The sequence below is a fragment of the Amia ocellicauda genome, chromosome 8 (genome assembly GCF_036373705.1).
Source record: "Amia ocellicauda isolate fAmiCal2 chromosome 8, fAmiCal2.hap1, whole genome shotgun sequence".
Classification (NCBI taxonomy): Eukaryota; Metazoa; Chordata; class Actinopteri; order Amiiformes; family Amiidae; genus Amia; species Amia ocellicauda.
This window is the reverse complement of record NC_089857.1, coordinates 42,342,879-42,361,166: the sequence shown is the minus strand read 5'-3', so window position 1 is coordinate 42,361,166 and position 18,288 is coordinate 42,342,879. Positions and strand designations below refer to the sequence as shown.

General features: G+C 43.3%; 1 protein-coding gene across 2 annotated transcripts in view; it reads right to left on the bottom strand.

The window, feature by feature from the left end:
• psd3l (pleckstrin and Sec7 domain containing 3, like) overlaps nt 1-18,288 on the bottom strand; it is a 136,524-nt gene that overhangs the window by 29,839 nt on the left and 88,397 nt on the right. The gene's annotated exons all lie outside the window — the stretch shown is intronic.

The following is an 18,288-nucleotide window of genomic DNA, read 5'->3' as shown; positions in this document are numbered from 1 at the left end:
TCTGCGCTACTGTAGGGACTGTTCACCAGCTCGGATTCATACCCAGTGTTCTGACACTTTTACTTGATCTCGAAGCTGATCGCATACTTAAATCAGGGATGGAGAAGTTATGATGAAAGTGAAACTGCTATGTTCTTATACTAAAACCGAGACTCACAAATCAGACAGATGCAAGTGCACTAAAGCTGATATTTGTATACATTGGAAACTGACTGAACCATTTTCACTTTCTTTAAGGATAACAACAACAACAAACAAACAATGGCATGGGAACTAAGAGGAGGCCGAGCTCAATTATGTTTGATTATTTTTATTTTGTATTCATGTGCTTGTTTTCAGAGTCATTCTCAGGGAGACATGGAAACCAAGGGCAGCCAAAGTATTACTGCTGTCAGCAAGTCCTTTGGTTTGGGTGCATTTGTTTTGCATTTGTAAGTGTTTTTTTGTTTTCAGTATCATTGTGAGAGTTAATTGCTAAGGGCTCTCCAAGTGTAACAATCTCCCACCAAAGCAGTTAATAAATATACCAAACGATATTGTACATATGATCATGTGTCAAACATGGCACAAACACACTCCTTTATGTAATATTTACAGATAGCCGTGGTACGGTTCAAAGGAAAGGAAGCTTCAGTTATCCACCAAGACGTGATTTGCCAGTTTCAACAAACCACTGGTGACAAGTGGGAATATTACAGAGAGAGAGAGAAAGAAGGATTTTAATGCAAAACTTTATTCCTTTCACATTAAAATGACTGAAATTATAACAATAACAGTATTTCCCATTGAAAAGAAAGTCCCACTGTTAGGTTTATTATTCAGCCTGGTTTAACCAAACCAAGCAGTCAACAGAGATGATAAAATACAGAACAAATCATCACAGACTTGTACTACCATGAAGAGATGGATCCCTGTTACATTAATATCTTCAACAACTGAACCATTTACCATTACATCTGACACAGACCTCAAAATCTAACACGCACACGTGTTTATGATATGCCCCCAGCGCCGCTATGCCGCACTACACACAAGGGCTCCGAGTTTCAGGTGCCGCTCGTCTTGCACATCTCAAAATGCTGTCTGATTACGGATTTTGTTATGTTTTTTCTGTTTTGTTTGGCAGGTAGCTCTGGCTGTATTATCAATCTGCTTAAGCTAAGGTTAGCTAAAATAGATTTGCAAATATTGCTCGTTTGCCATTAAGTATTTAGGGTTGATTGATCTTCATACTCTTTTGATTGAAGACGTTTCTTTATCAATCATACTCCACAGGAAATCAATTACATTCTCCAGCTTTCTTGCCACCATTATCAATTACCTATCGACATATGCATACATAGTGTCCTGCACAACAAATTTAGCATTTAAAAAATATACATACATTTCTATACAATATTCAGTCACTGTTCATATATATTTATTACAACATACAAATTGTTGGCTTGTTCGTTTCACCCGCATCCATGATTGTTCTCCACAGGCAACATTCTTCTGCAAAAGGTCTTATCAATCAAATAATCAATGATCTACCATGAAAAGGATGACCTTTAAAACAGTTAATTTGGAAACAAAGCAAACTGCATTGTGAAGACAAACAACAGCCAGTCCAAGAGGCTTGTCCACTCCTGACCTGTAGCTGCCCAACGTAAAGATGTACAAATACAGAAATGGTTCATCCTCATTCCTCAGGTGTCTGTCCATATTTACATGTCTGACCAAACAGGAAAGGACTAGACATCACAAGGCTATCTAAGCCAAAGTGCCTGATCGCAGTTCTTGCAGCCACTAATGCATTTTTTTACGCGAGACGCAGGCCTTGCAAACCCCACTATGTGAAAATTGTGCTGCACGGATATTGTTTTGGCAGCTGTAGGTTTTCTCACTTACAATATCAGACCAAGGTTATGAGGTGAATAAAACACACGGGAGCTTGTTTTTCCACCGCTGGAAAGTGTTACTCATAAGCAAGGGCAGTAAAAGCTGGCAGATTCTATACACACTCAAAATGGTTGCAGGGCAAAAAACATAAATGATCTTATGAAAAATTGCAGCATTTTCTTTGTGAGAAAATCCTTAATCGACTTGGGAAGATCCAGCCCTCAGCGCATATCTATTCGGCACCCATGTTAAACTCCACCGACTGGCGTTTTGGGAATTGTGGTCTGAAATCAGATCTCCTCCAGTTTCTGTGAGCAGCGGGACCAAATGACTTCGTTCTGAACTGACTGGAGTATCTAGTCCCTTTCCCTCAACACTTCAGCTCTCAGACAGAGGGTGCTCTCGTACACACAACCTTTCTGGATGCGCTTCTTCCTCCAATTAGAAAGATACTGAAGTTAAGAATGTGCACAACACTCTTTAAAATGAATAAGCCTGCTGCACTAAACAAGAAAGTGTTGCAATCATATTTGTTCTTCATTCAAATGTGTGCACGTATGTGTAAATGTGTGTAAATGTAAATAAGACAAGATTTCACTCCTCATTGCATTAAAGCCCTCAGGACATGCATGGTACTGCTGAGATGCAGATTCCAGCTTTTAGGATCGGAGAAGGCACACCTTGTTATTCCCCGGGTAGCTGTTGGTCAGTCAAATTAAACATTGCACCTTACTAAATATAGGGACAGATCCCTTATTACCCACTGCGACAGTAATCAAACTGAGTAGAGAAATATATATCACTGCTTCATCTCATTTTGTATTGCTAATACAGAAAGGTAGCAGGTCTTTTTCTGGCACCACCAAGAACTGCCACTTCAAGACAATCCCACCCATTTCAGCTACTGCTGTTCTGACGTTCACACAGACAATAATACTGAAATCCATTCCCATTAATTAAACATCATTCGGAAGCCATTCTCATTACAAGCAGACAAGCAAAAAATCCAGATTACAGAGGTGTTAAAATGATCCCGAGAGATCTTTGAAACTGGCACGCAAAACACAACAGCCAGATGCCCATATCTGATCACAGGGATGCAAATTATCGTTAATTAATTATGAAGTTATGGTATGTTCAATGCGCACACTTGAGTGCATTAAAAGCCATTCCTTTATTATAGCACATCAATAGGTCTACTGAAAAATGAGTGTGTTGAATGTTAAAGATAAGCCTGTGCAGGGCAGGGTTTAAGAAAGTTGTTTTTTCTGGTGTGTGTGCATGCTTGTGTGTGTATGTGACTGCGTGTGCGTTATTGCGTGTGTGTGACTTGCGTGTGTGTGTGTGACTGAGTATGCGTGTGTGTGTGTGTGCGCGTGTAATGGTTGTGTGTCAATGCAGAGGAGAACAGACAAGGAATGCTGCTGCCTCTCTTATTCCCATGTAAGGTGAGGATTCAGATTTTAAAAAGGGAAAACTGCGGTTTATGTGCTTTGTCAGGATGTTTTTGTTTGGTCTAAGTTATGCCCGTCTCCGTGTCCTATGTAACGAGAGAGGCACGCACTCGAGCATCACAACACACAGAGAGACTTCCCAACAATGGGAGCAAAACAAAGATTGTTCCAGTCTGACTTCGTGCCACTCGGACACGTTCGGATGTTAAATGGCAGCTTCAGAAACAAATGCACTCCCAAAACCCTGCTTGGTGTTAAAATATGAAGACAGTTTTTTGGAGTATTGATTAATGAGGCATTAGAAAAAACAAAGCATCATTTAGATCCTCTATCTGACAAGGACAGAGAGGATAATAGCATCCCCTGACCCACTAGCACAACCTTACAGATGCACTGCAGCAATAAATGATTTTTTAGGTTGAAACGCCACATTTTTATTTTACCAGTAGGAACAGGCTTACTGTGAAAATGTTAGCAGAGGTTTAAAGCATAAAATAAGCTTTTATTTGTTTTTGTCCACATACAAGGCTTCCCACACACTAGCTATCCCTCTCCCTTCATGTGTGTGTGTGTGTGCTTTACAGAAACTATTTCACTCTCTCAAATAAATCACAAGCCTTTGTGAAGAGAAAGAAAATGGACAGCTGCAGGCGATGTGACAGCATTATTGATGTTTCAAATATACAATATTATACATCTAGTGCTAACCATCGCTGCCTACCTCTAGGAATGAGGCTGAAAAGTATACGAGCCATACATCACTTCTAAAAACCTAACGCTGTCCGTCTTATCTGATTCCCAAAGTGAATTTGGCCGAAGGGAGGGAGCCAGCGTAAACCAGGGGAGATGCGGCTTTTTATTCAGACTGAGGAAACGGAAAGGCTCGTTGCAGAAACTAAAATCCCTGAACAGCAGCGTGTTAAAGCACCACTGTAGCCTAACCTAACAAGTGGCACACGGCATATTGTCAAAGACAGGCTTGAATCCACCGAGAACAAGACATCAAGCAGACCGATCAGACCCAGATACCTCCCGTAACTGCTCTGAGACAGGCTGAATCTTCTGAAGAGGAAAAAAAAACATCTAGTTCTCAATTTATAATCTCAATAAACACAACCCCTATTATCTCAACCCTATATATTATGCAATATGTTAATTCTGATGGTGGGAGAAGCATCATTTTTCTCAGTCATTTTAGACCACAATAATTTTTCAGTTCAGATCAAGTCAAATGTGCAGTCCAAGACATATATATTTATTGTAATGCATTATTATTATTATGATTTTTACCTTGGTTTGTTTTTGGTGTGCGCTGGAGAACTCGGACGAATTGGACACTTTCAGAGACTTGGAGCGGTGCGAGTGCCGGCGCACGGACTCGTCCCGGCCGTACTTGACGGAGCCCGCTGCTCGCACCCGGACCTTGCTGGTCCCCTGCACGCTGTTCACCCCGATCATCTCCGGCAGCCCCTGGCACGGCTGAGGCAAAAGCGACCTGCACCGCACGCACGCGCACACACACACCCGCGCTCTCGCAGCCCCGAGGGTTCACTGAAGCTGAGTTGAGCAGCTCTCTCAGTCCGGGGCCGTCCTCAGCGTCAGTGTACTGCTGCCTGCGCTAGCATCTTCCACTAGTGTTTTGATTCAGGCTGATAGTTCCCAGGGAAGGCACACGTCAGTGACTGTGAGTTAAAGAAAGAAAAACTCCCCCTCGTCTCTGCTGAGCCAATGGCAGGGACCCAGGCAGGCAATTCATTTATATTCCAAATAGCAACACTACTGCTCCAGTGAAGCCACGCTGCAAGCTCATTAAAGGCTGCAGCGAGATGCCACAAATAAAAGCCTCGAGGAGCCTGTCAGCCCGGTGTGAAGCGGCCAGACTGAGGGTGAATTATCGCAGGGCAGGTGCCGATGGGCTCGGCGGTCTATCGCGGGGGTCTCTCTCGTGGAGGATCGAGATGCGTGGAGATTACTGCCAGCATCTGCATTGCTCTGCTCTGATGTGCGGCTCTCTCTCGCGCACAGAGAGCGGCTCAATTACCTCATCCGCCGACCGTCCGAGCGGTTAGCACAAGTCTGAGTGTCAGCACCGTCTTTCAGCGTCCGTGCTGGTTTGCGCAAGAGAAGAAAGGCCAGCTCACAGAAACGGCCCTGTTGTGCTCTTTCAAACCCTGCGTTTCAAAGCATTATCAAAGCCATTGATCTGCTAGCACTGTGCAAACCAACGCAGGGGCTCGGAAATCACAAATGTATCAATTGTGAAGCACTAGTCTACTTTGTATTTGCATTTGAATGTATTATAACCCTTTTGAAAAATGCAAAATAACGAAAACACACTAAGAACTATCTGCCAGGTACTGAGTTACACAGCAAAAGGATCAGAGAAATGTATATTTACAGAAGAGGGCACAAGTCAACACACAGACAAAAGGAAATGCTGAATTCCAATAAACACTGGTGTCATTCCAGTGAAGTAGGAAAGAAAAAAAAAAAAAAGACAAGCTATCGATTACCCTGGAAAACTCTGCGCAGGATGCTCCTAAAGGAAGCGGCAGATATGTTGCAAAACATTTAAGAACCGCAGGATAGTTTGGGCTGCCCAAAGATGTGCTACTCAAGGTTTAAATTAAGCGAAACTCTACAGTGTGACGGGATTGTGGCCGCTGCTCTTGAGATACAAATATAATCATATGTGAAAGAAGGCTTTTATTCCCCAACTCCCCGAGACACACTAGAATCCGGAATACTGTTCAGTTATGAGATCGAGATGTTGCCCGACCTTCAAACCCCATCATGTTAAGATCGCCAATGTTACACCCTAACATAACAAATCCACACGTTAAATCTGCTGGATTTTATGGAGCCCTGACCGCTGCACATACGACTTTCAGCAAACTATCACCCCTTGTGTTGGGATGCATGTGTCTGGCTGTAGAGCATTATATCATTGCTTGATGAGGAAGACAGAAAGGCAGAGCATTTTCATTCCCACGTCACAGAGCCCTGTCCCCTGTTAATCACAGTGATGGAGCCGCTTCCTCCGTCGGGCGCCCTAGTGCTTCAGCTGGCCATGAAGAGGCACAGGCTGGAGGGCCTTCGAAAGGTCTCCATATCGAGCAGAGGAGCCTCCATGACACGCCAGCCGCCAAAATGATTGCCTATGGTACTTCAGATTGGCTCACTCCTTTACAACACATTTTGAAGAAGTTCAATTATATCGTTAATCCTAAAAGCCTCGTCAGTGCGCACACACTCACAGACCCAGGTGAGCTTTGACTGTCATCACTCTGAGATGCGAGTACAGTGGGTCAAGTTCGATTGGAGAAAGGACCAGAGAGTGTAACAGCCGCCATGTTTAGGCGAAGCCACAGCTGGGCAAATGTAGACATTTTCCAGGACACACGTGGATTATTATAACAGACCTGCACAAACAGCCTCCACATGCTAAACTGTAAGGGGTTCTACAACTAGAAGAGATTTGATTCTGCCATTGATCTCTTCAAGTTGTAGAACCCCTCACAGCTCAGTAAGTGGAGGTTTTACAGGGCCAACCATGCTGCAGAGCTTACGTGAGGAAAAAAAAACCCACAAAAACTGGTGTGTGTGTGGGAGGGGGGTTTTTACACATGCCTGTCATGACTTCAGGGCAAAGAAAACACAGCTGTCATCACCTAATTTTCCCCCAGCTCTGGAAGTGGGAAAGACACCCGCATCAGACACGTGGAGCGATGGCTTTTGTGAAAAACAGCTAGCATGTGGAGGAGTGAATCCCATCCACCCACTGCCCTCTCCACCGTGCGAATCAGTGTTTATTATTAAAGTGCACAGGCTTTGCTTTGATGTTATGATGAGAAGGAAACGAGAAGCAAATCTGCATCTGTAACTTAAAAGGCCTATAGCAAAAACACAAAAATAAATGTATTTTCAGGTGGTTTATTTTACTTTCTCCAACCTTTGGCGCCATCTTTAATGGCTGCTTGCGAATAAGTAATAAATACTGGTTTGGTATTGTATTAAACTCCTCTATCTGAGGTAAACCTTTCCGGTGCTGAAGGGGGTCACAACATGGTGAAAGGGTGGTCCGGGCAGCTGTGACAAGGTAACGCTCTGTATGGTACATATGGAGGGCACAGCAGTGGGCTGGTCTGACAGCAGGCGCTTCTTCAGCCGTGTTATCCAATTGCCATTGCTGAGAGTTAATTTAAATTGTCAGCTTCCATCTGGAATAATCACACTAGCAAAGAGGCATCTACAGTGGTTTTGTCCTGCCCGTGACTTGAACTCCTAGTGGCGTACACACCATTATACGAGCAAAACAAACTCGTTACAAGAAAGCCAACGAGCGGGAGCAAAAAGGTCTGGATGACCCCGGCTCCGATTGTTCCCCGATCGAGTCGAGCCAAACCGAGGCTGAGGCACGGTGCGGCGGCGGCCCAGTTCCCTTTCAGACGCAACATCTGAATTCCTATCATGTCTAATAGCTTGGGTTTCATGCTAAATGCCAGCAAATGTCATCTTTTGATGGGGTCTGCCAGAGAGAAGCGCTGGCCTGAGAAACAAACGGCCCTTTCGGTGCCAATAAAGCCTTTTCTCCGTGATCATCGACACACGGGAATGTATTTTAATCGAGCGCTGGCGGTCGTGGCGTTTCGTTTTTCTCTCGGACCACACAGACTTCGTGTCGGACGGGATGTTTGTTGGACAGTGCATCGATGGATTTCCCCCGCAATTTGTCTTGCATTGTTGCGGTCTTTTTGTGTGTTTTTTTTGTACTGCTCTTCCTGGGACCAACAATAATCACAAATATAAACAAAAAGCACACAATGTCTTTGGCACACATTGAAAGCTTTGCACCTCACTAATTTACTTCCCCAGCACCCCTCCACTAAACCTGTATATTTGAAGAGGCCTTTTAGAGGTCCTTACCTTGAATCAATCTGCCTTAGTTTTTGTTGCAGAACGGGGCCAATTATATTCACTGATTTTTAGTATTTGTTTTCCTCCCTTTGTAATTCAAACAATGCACATCCACTAACGAGGAGCAGAATGATAGTGGGCTGATGGGAGAGAAAATTGAAGTTCTGGCTTTCAGTGGGATAGGAACCTTGACAGTAACGCAGTGGGTAGCAGCTGCATTGCATTTATTTTATTATATAGTATTATTTTGTCAATCTGTAGGGAAAAAGACTTATTGCAGCCCCTAACAATGCTGAAAGCCTAGGTGGCTGTCATCATAAATGGCATGGGGAAAAAAAATAAGATGCCCACTTAAACGGCTATCAACCCTATTTTGCGCAGGATACAGTAAAGTGAACAGATGGGAGATGCGATGTGTCAGGCAATTGACTCAGTGATTGCATAACGGCATGCTGTTTCGGAACGTGACTCTGGAGCCGTTACAACCCGAGGACAATATCAGAGCGCCCTCGATAACTTCTCACGCTGCTCCCATTTGTAAATATACACTTTCCTCGACGCTACGGTAAACTTGTTCGTGAAAAAGAGAAGCACTTAACAAGACTGGATTCACTTGGAGGCTTCATGCTGAAGACCAAAAAAAAAAAAAACACCATCAATTAAAATGAATTGTGAAGAAGAAACACAAACACAGAACTCACCGCCTACTAAAGTGCCAACGGATCGGAGTGAAAATCTGAACCAAAACATTTCAAGGTATTATTCGTTTTGTTTTGTTTGACTGTTTGTGGACACATTTAGGTTGAAAAGAAAGGGCATATTGAGCAAAAGCAGACAAATAAGATGGGTGGGTAAATGATCCCCAGAGAGGGACGGACAAATTCTGTTTAAACTTCGTACCTAAACATGGCTCCACCGGCCAAGAAAATGCAATTCAAGTGAGATCCAACACCATCTGCAAAGATGGCCTTGTAAACACCGCCAGATTAAACCCCGACTATTCTGTAGTCAATACATGCACAGGTTTCTCACAAAGACGCTCCTCGCACCAAGTGGAAACGTCAGGACCAAGAAGAGCATGGGCAGGAGTTATGAAACGGGAGAACCATCATCTTCCTGGACTTTTGGTCTGATGTATAAAATAGACTCTCAGAAGCATCCCAGCAAAGCTCTAGCTCTACAAGGAACCACAATGTGTTCAGTTAAACACGTGTTGAATGTCTGTGTCATATGGAAAACACATGTACAGTGGGGGAAAAAAGTATTTGATCCCCTGCTGATTTTGTACGTTTGCCCACTGACAAAGAAATGATCAGTCTATAATTTTAATGGTAGGTGTATTTTAACAGTGAGAGACAGAATAACAACAAAAAAATCCAGAAAAATGCATTTCAAAAAAGTTATACATTGATTTGCATGTTAATGAGGGAAATAAGTATTTGACCCCTTCGACTTAGTACTTGATGGCAAAACCCTTGTTGGCAATCACAGAGGTCAGACGTTTCTTGTAGTTGGCCACCAGGTTTGCACACATCTCAGGAGGGATTTTGTCCCACTCCTCTTTGCAGATCCTCTCCAAGTCATTAAGGTTTCGAGGCTGACGTTTGGCAACTCGAACCTTCAGCTCCCTCCACAGATTTTCTATGGGATTAAGGTCTGGAGACTGGCTAGGCCACTCCAGGACCTTAATGTGCTTCTTCTTGAGCCACTCCTTTGTTGCCTTGGCTGTGTGTTTTGGGTCATTGTCATGCTGGAATACCCATCCATGACCCATTTTCAAAGCCCTGGCTGAGGGAAGGAGGTTCTCACCCAAGATTTGACGGTACATGGCCCCGTCCATCGTCCCTTTGATGCGGTGCAGTTGTCCTGTCCCCTTAGCAGAAAAACACCCCCAAAGCATAATGTTTCCACCTCCATGTTTGACGGTGGGGATGGTGTTCTTGGGGTCATTCCTCCTCCTCCAAACATGGCGAGTTGAGTTGATGCCAAAGAGCTCGATTTTGGTCTCATCTGACAACACTTTCACCCAGTTCTCCTCTGAATCATTCAGATGTTCATTGGCAAACTTCAGACGGGCCTGTACATGTGCTTTCTTGAGCAGGGGGACCTTGCGGGCGCTGCAGGATTTCAGTCCTTCACGGCGTAGTGTGTTACCAATTGTTTTCTTGGTGACTATGGTCCCAGCTGCCTTGAGATCATTAACAAGATCCTCCCGTGTAGTTCTGGGCTGATTCCTCACCGTTCTCATGATCATTGAAACTCCACGAGTTGAGATCTTGCATGGAGCCTCAGACCGAGGGAGACTGACAGTTATTTTGTGTTTCTTCCATTTGCGAATAATCGCACCAACTGTTGTCACCTTCTCACCAAGCTGCTTGGCGATGGTCTTGTAGCCCATTCCAGCCTTGTGTAGGTCTACAATCTTGTCCCTAACATCCTTGGACAGCTCTTTGGTCTTGGCCATGGTGGAGAGTTTGGAATCTGATTGATTGATTGCTTCTGTGGACAGGTGTCTTTTATACAGGTAACGAGCTGAGATTAGGAGCACTCCCTTTAAGAGAGTCTCAGCTCGTTACCTGTATAAAAGACACCTGGGAGCCAGAAATCTTGCTGATTGATAGGGGATCAAATACTTATTTCCCTCATTAACATGCAAATCAATTTATAACTTTTTTGAAATGCGTTTTTCTGGATTTTGTTGTTGTTATTCTGTCTCTCACTGTTAAAATACACCTACCATTAAAATTATAGACTGATCATTTCTTTGTCAGTGGGCAAACGTACAAAATCAGCAGGAGATCAAATACTTTTTTCCTGCACTGTATATATGTGTTTAGAAATTGCATCCTAAATGTATTACACGTAGATAAGATAATATATACTGTAGATATAGGAGTTTTCCACGTAGGAAATTGGTTTTGTTCAGTGCTATGTTTGGGGTTTGTAACCCAGAACATCTTACTAGAAAACAGAGTAATACTGCTGAGATTATTCTGCACAAGTCTATTAGCGCACTTACACAGATTTGATGGAAGAATAAGCCATTTAAGGGCAAACAGACCCTTATGGTCATGAATGACCTTTGGCATTATTATAAAAGCAGTGGGTTCACATTGTATGCTGAGCTGAGCTGAGCTGAGCTCTCAATTACTTCATTACTAGTAGAGTACTTAATTGAAATAATAATTTGCCTAATCTGAGATCATAATGATTTTAAACAGTTGTAGATTTCATGGTAAGTATACATTTGTAGATGGAACTTGAAATCTCCAACTTTTTATAAGCAACACAATGTATAAAGTCAGATGAACAAATTAGTTAAATTGAGCGGCCAATTAAGTAATTGAGAGCTTGGTTGGAACGAAAACCTCCAGGGCAGGTACTTGTATATTTGTAAAGACACAAAAGCCATATAGAATAATGACCTGTGAGATATGCAAACCTGTAATGGTTTATATATATTACATATATACACCTATCAGCCATAACATTATGACCACCTGCCTAATATTGTGTAGGTCCCAAAACAGCCCTGACCCGTCGAGGCATGGACTCCACTAGACCTCTGAAGGTGTGCTGTGGTATCTGGCACCAAGACGTTAGCAGCAGATCCTTTAAGCCCTGTAAGTGGCGAGGTGGGGCCTCCATGGATCGGACTTGTTTGTCCAGCACATCCCACAGATGCTCGATTGGATTGAGATCTGGGGAATTTGGAGGCCAAGTCAACACCTTGAACTCGTGATTCATCAGACCAGGCCACCTTCTTCCATTGCTCTGTGGTCCAGGTCTGATGCTCACATGCCCATTGTAGGCGCTTTCGGCAGTGGACAGGGGTCAGCATGGGCACCCTGACTGGTCTGCGGCTACGCAGCCCCATACGCAACAAACTGCGACGCACTGTGTGTTCCGACACCTTTCTATCAGAACCAGCATTAACTTTTTCAGCAATTTGAGCTACAGTAGCTCGTCTGTTGGATTGGACCACACAGGCCAGCCTTCGCTCCCCACGTGCATCAATGAGCCTTGGTCTCCCATGACCCTGTCACTGGTTCACTGCTTTTCCTTCATTGGACCACTTTTGATAGGTACTGACCATTGCAGACCGGGAACAGCCCACAAGAGCTGCAGTTTTGGAGATGCTCTGACCCAGTTGTCTAGCCATCACAATCTGGCCCTTGTCAAAGTCGCTCAGATCCTTACGCTGCCCATTTTTCCTGCTTCTAACACGTCAACTTCAAGGACAAAATGTTCACTTGCTGCCTAATATATCCCACCCACTGACAGGTGCCATGATAACGAGATTATCAGTGTTATTCACTTCACCTGTCAGTTGTCATAATGTTATGGCTGATTGGTGTGTGTGTGTGTGTGTGTAATATATATATATATATATATATATATATATATATATATATATATATATATATATATATATCCTATAGAGTTTGTGCCCCTCTTTAAATCCTGTAACATTGACCTGTTCTTCTAGCTTTCAATTACAACACATTTCTACAAAGTATAGATCAAACAAGGACCCAAATTAACATTGACTTTCAACGCTTGGAAGGGTCGCAAAACAGAAATTATTGGATATTTTCCCACTGCAGTTCAACTCCAGTGTCTGTCATCGCACGGTTACAGGAACAACACATTTACATATTTCATACTAACCCTCTCATTTTAAATCCCCCTCCCTTTCAAAGCTGGCTCACCAAGGTAATAAAACACAAGAGGAAAAATTCTCAAGTTGTTCAGCGAAGAAGCTGTTAATATTCACTTACTGAGGCAATTCTTGAAAAAGGCTTTTTTAATGTCCTTATTTAAATGATTTATGGTTCAATTTTAAGAATGTTAAATAACTTTGACTTAACCACTATGCCATCATCTCAAGCTCTCTGCTCACCGTGTAGCTCTTGTAGTTGTGGTTTGCAAACACCACTCCCTAATGAAACTACACAAGTTGTATACGTATCAGCAGTCAAACCCGAGGGATGTGTTTTTTACGATTATGCTTATATTGCTCCGGCTTCATGAACGTTGGCTTGTGTACCTATTCTCTGCTCCGCCATCATCGATACACAAACAGCTTGTTTGCAGGGAGGGAGGGAGGAAAGACAGGTGGACAGACAGACAGAAAGGATATTTTCTTCTAGTGTTACTTCAAAACACAAATTCAGTGATGTGATTCTCAGAGGGTGTGCGAACAACAGTCTGATTTGGACACATACATTTACCTTCGTTCTGTCCAGTGCTTGACTACGTGAACGTAAACAATCACTACCTCTCCTGCATGACCTGGAGAGGAGAGGGTTCACGGTCCGAATGCTACGGTTCAATTGAACACTGAAAGGATTATATAAACGCTGAGCCTCGAGTGCGGAGACGCGAGGTTAGAAGTGGATTACATGATTGCAGGGCCCTTGAAACACCAGGAGATCAGGCAAGCTAATGGTGCTCTCATAGAGATTTGAAGGAAAATGTACTGCCAAGACGTACAGGCCCTTTCACAGAGGCACAGAAAGTGTCTGCACAACTACACATTTACAGAGCTGACATATCCGTGATGTGCTGGCGTATCTGCCTCTATGCATGTCTTTATACCCCTCCGTCTGATTCTCCCTCGGAGCTGAAAATGTCCCACACTGTTTCATCGGTCAGCCACTGTTGTCGTCTGAATGATGGCGCTGAACCTGCGATTCGCCATTTATTAGCTTCTAAAGGAGACGTGGGTTTCGTTTCATGTGGAGGCATTTCAAATGGAATTGAAACCGAAAGGTGAGTGGTAGTTATTAAGGGATTAGCCTTGGACCTTTGAATAGGCAGTCTGTCAGCTCCCGAGTCCTATTCCCCCCTCTTTATGAGGACTGTTGTACACATACTGTAGCAGGGATGGACTGCGGCATTGACATCTCCCGTCATTTGTTCCCCTCAGGATTCTGGTGAAGGGCAATAGTCGATTCTACTCTGTCGGAAATGCTCAGATGTTCACCTCTCTCTCTGGTCTCATAAGCATGTGAAAGGAAACGTCAGGCTTGAGGCTGAGAGGAAAATGCGCACCCCATTACCACGAGCCTGATCTGAATTCAACAAACAGGTAACAAGCGAGCGCAAGCTACGTGCTGCACAGGCCTGACACAGGAAAGAGCATTTCACAGGGGCCAACCGGAGAGGAATTCAGATGCCATCGTCTGAGGCAGTCGAAAGATTTCCATTAAATTAATCAAATTGTCATGGTAAATTGATCTGAAGAATAATGAAGGTAAGACATGCATTAGCTACAGCAAATATAAATCATTTTCTGAAAAATTAATGACAGTTTCGGGCACTGAAACAATTAAAGCAATTACGCTAAAGCAGGGAGCTGGTCTTCGAGGTGCACTGCCTAATGGCGTTCATTCGAGCTGCGCTGCCTGGATTTCAGCACCGGTTGCCAGCTTCAGGGAGAACAGCTACACGGGGATGAAAATGTTTTAACTGTTTCGGAGTCCTACGCATGCATGCTAGAGCACAGGGCAAACCAGGGTGACAAGGCGTCCCTGAAAGTCTTCGTCAGCAGCTTGAGGGTTGCATTGAAAACAAGTGGAGCAAATGCCAACACATATACGAAGGCAGAAGCAAGGGATTCATAAATGGAGGAGTTAAGCGAGCTCCCGGGTGTTCGTGTGCCGGACTGCCAGGCCCGATACAGTGTAAGCCGCTCTGCAGAAATGAGTCCGGTCTTGAGGCTCGATTGCCCCCTAGTTGCATTAAGCAGTGTGATTTCTTGCATGTTAGGATTGGGCAATTACCTGGAGGTATTCGGTTAATTAATTGAACGTTCATTCTGCTGCCCTGCGGCGGCCGCTCAGGTGCCGCCTGGCTCCTGCGCAGAGCATTAATAAACATGTGAAGACCTGCACAGCGACGAATCGATCACTCCCTGGCACTTGCCAAGAGCGCCCGTTACAATAGCAGCGAGCACAAGCTGCTCAGACGCCACGCAAGAATATTAACTGTTGGGGTCAGACTTGAAATACTAAAATCGAGAGAAAAACCCTGGCACGTCTCTGTGAGCTTCACTCGTGAACCTAAAATATCTTCCATAGACATCAGAAGGGCTTCTGTGCTCAGGAGTAAACGTGAGTAATTACAGTAGCTACAAACTACGGAGCAGGTTTTTAAATCAAGTTGGCATCAGCAATTGCTGGATATTTAAATTAACTTTCTATTACAACCTTTATCAAACTGTAGAACAGAATCATTTTATCAAGGTTGTTTTTGGTATAAATGCACAAATAAATGCATGAGAAATGTTTTCCACAGACCTATGTAGCACAGCTTGTTACAGGGTGAGGTAATGGAAATGAACCAGGTTTTCATTAGTATTCATCAGCTCTCAGCTAAAAGACTACAACGGAAGTACAGCTAAAACCGAAAGAGAAACCACTGAATAACTGAAAGGTCAGAGACTGACCAGAGGGAATTATAAACCAATCAATACAACAACTTCCGATTGTATAAAATGAAAGTGGGGAGGAGAACTGGAAGTGCTACCACATGCTTCAGTCTTCAATATTAATAAAGGTTATATTTGAATAATAACGCGCTATATTCTACACTCGTAAAATCCTCCAGTGCTCGAGATGAGCTCATTTGCCCCCAGAAGCGAGGTTATCACTGCAGCAGATGTGGCGCGCAATGTTTTACTGTCACGTCTCCCGACACCAATCTGGTGCCGGCTAGAGGAAATTAAACTACAGTGTGTAGTTGTGTATCCATGTGTGCGTGTGTGAGCACAACAGCAACAAGCTGTTAGGCATCACTACGTTAATTAATTCCTCTCAGGGAAATGTTTATGTGACAGTTCACTGCTAAATGAAGCCCAGCATTGGAATCAGTGTGTACAGGATGTTCTTCAGGCGGTGAGGAACTTCATTACAGTGCCTTCGTCTCATCAGCAGGTTCATCAGTTCACCGGTTACCGTCGAGAGCGAGAGCGGGAAACCAGACGAATGTTTACCAAGCACAACGTTTCCCACAGCATGCATATAGAGCACGACTGCTATTCGCTGTATTTTGCAGGGGGTATGTGAATAAATAAATGAGTCATCTTTGGACACTGGGGAAATACAAGTGTCTGAGGTGTTAATGAAAAAATAAAGGACATCATCGAGAGACAGACACCTTTATATATTTGTTTGTTTTACTTCTTCCACTGTTTTCTATGATTGCAAACACAACCAAACTATCCTTTCAAGAAATCGTTGAGAAAAGCCCACCCACAACCAGAAAAACAAGGACGATTTTCACAGGACTCAATGTGCACTTGTTGCTAATGAAATAGAATTTAATAATGCGGGAAATACAGAGCTGGGATGTGCGATCTGTCTGACCTCATGGTCTCAGAGCTCCATTCTGTGAAGCGGTCGATTCACAACACATGAAATAGCGGACGGCACTCACACTCTCCGCCGCGCACAGCAACATACCATCCCGTTGCTGTGGCAACACAGTTCAATTTCTAAATGGGGTTTTGGAAAAAAAAATAAAAAATCCTGGTTTTAATCAACAGTTGAATAGGTTTCATGAAGTTTTTAATCGTATCAATCAAATCAATACAGCGAGTATTTCTTCTTTTAGCAGAACTAATTAGAATGGCCTGATTGACTTTCCTAGTGTCTTTGTTACAGATCATTTGATATTTTCTGTCTCTAAAGGTACAGATAAAACCAAAAAAAAGCTCATTGTGCTTTAAGAGTGAGAAATGAACATAGTTACTCCTCTCTCCTGTAACTGGATGTCTTTAAAGCACACACAATGATAGCGTACATATTGTGATGTCTCTCAAGTGCTCTACAGATGGACTCCAACAACAACAACAGCATCACCACAATACACCGACATTGCTGTACTATTGTACATGCTGAATTCTACAACACTAATCATGAGACATCCTAAAAACAGAAGATCAATTCCCGACACAATGGCATCGTTACCCCAGTGTGCTGTTGTATGAAAGCCAGACAGACATCACTCTAATTTTAATTTAATGGCTCATCCAGTTGGCATCTCCATCGCAGTGGGCAAATCCAGGCTTATTAGCACCTGCTAGTATTTAGGAGTGATTGCTCAACACAACGGTATTGAGTTACTTCTGCAGTTTAGTTTTAATACAAACAAACTACAGCCTGTGACTCGTAAACGTTGTTCTGTTCGTGTGTGACTATGAGTGAGAAGCACAAATCTGAAATAAAATCCCTTTTCTATAATTTTTTGTTAGGATCCACGTACTATAAATGTTACAGATTATTCACAATTTGCTTATTATCACTTCCTGTGAACCAATAGGCTACAGTTCACTGCAAAATGTGCATAACTTTGTGTGGGTGTGTGGGGATGTGGGGATGTGTTCAGTGTGCTAAATATACCTGTAAATCATGACTTGTCAGGGAGATGCATTTCATTACATCATGTCCTGAGGACAAAGTGATCCGGCCTTCATCACTGAATGGCAATAATGACAGCAGTAGCACGAATTAAAACACCTTAAGATGAATTCATGGAAAGGTTCTATATAATAAGACGTCTGACTTGATGAAGTGGCCGTTTTTGTGGCTTACTGGGCAATACTGGGCAGCTGGACTGGACCTGTTCCACAGTATGCAGGGAAGCACCTACTTTGATTATGGAGTTTATTATCGATTGTTTAAAAACTGTTTTGTGGCACACAGAGACACACGCACACACACTTTAACCATTTGGCATTTTAACTGAGTAAGCAGACGTCTTCTGCAATGTGTCAACGGTCATATTATTCACAGGGAGGCGGTTGTGTGTTAAAAGTCACCATCCGTCTGGGAATTCTGTCCTGGGAAGTACAGAGGCAGGCCGACACACTGCACATTTAATGAAGTTCATACCCAACCCGTAATTATCTCATCTAATGGATTAAATTACCATCTTGAAGAGTTAGAAGAAGGAAAAAAAAGAAGAAATTACTGATGGAGTAGACTCCCCCATCCGTCATGCCCAAGTGCTCGTGTCATTAGAAAGCACA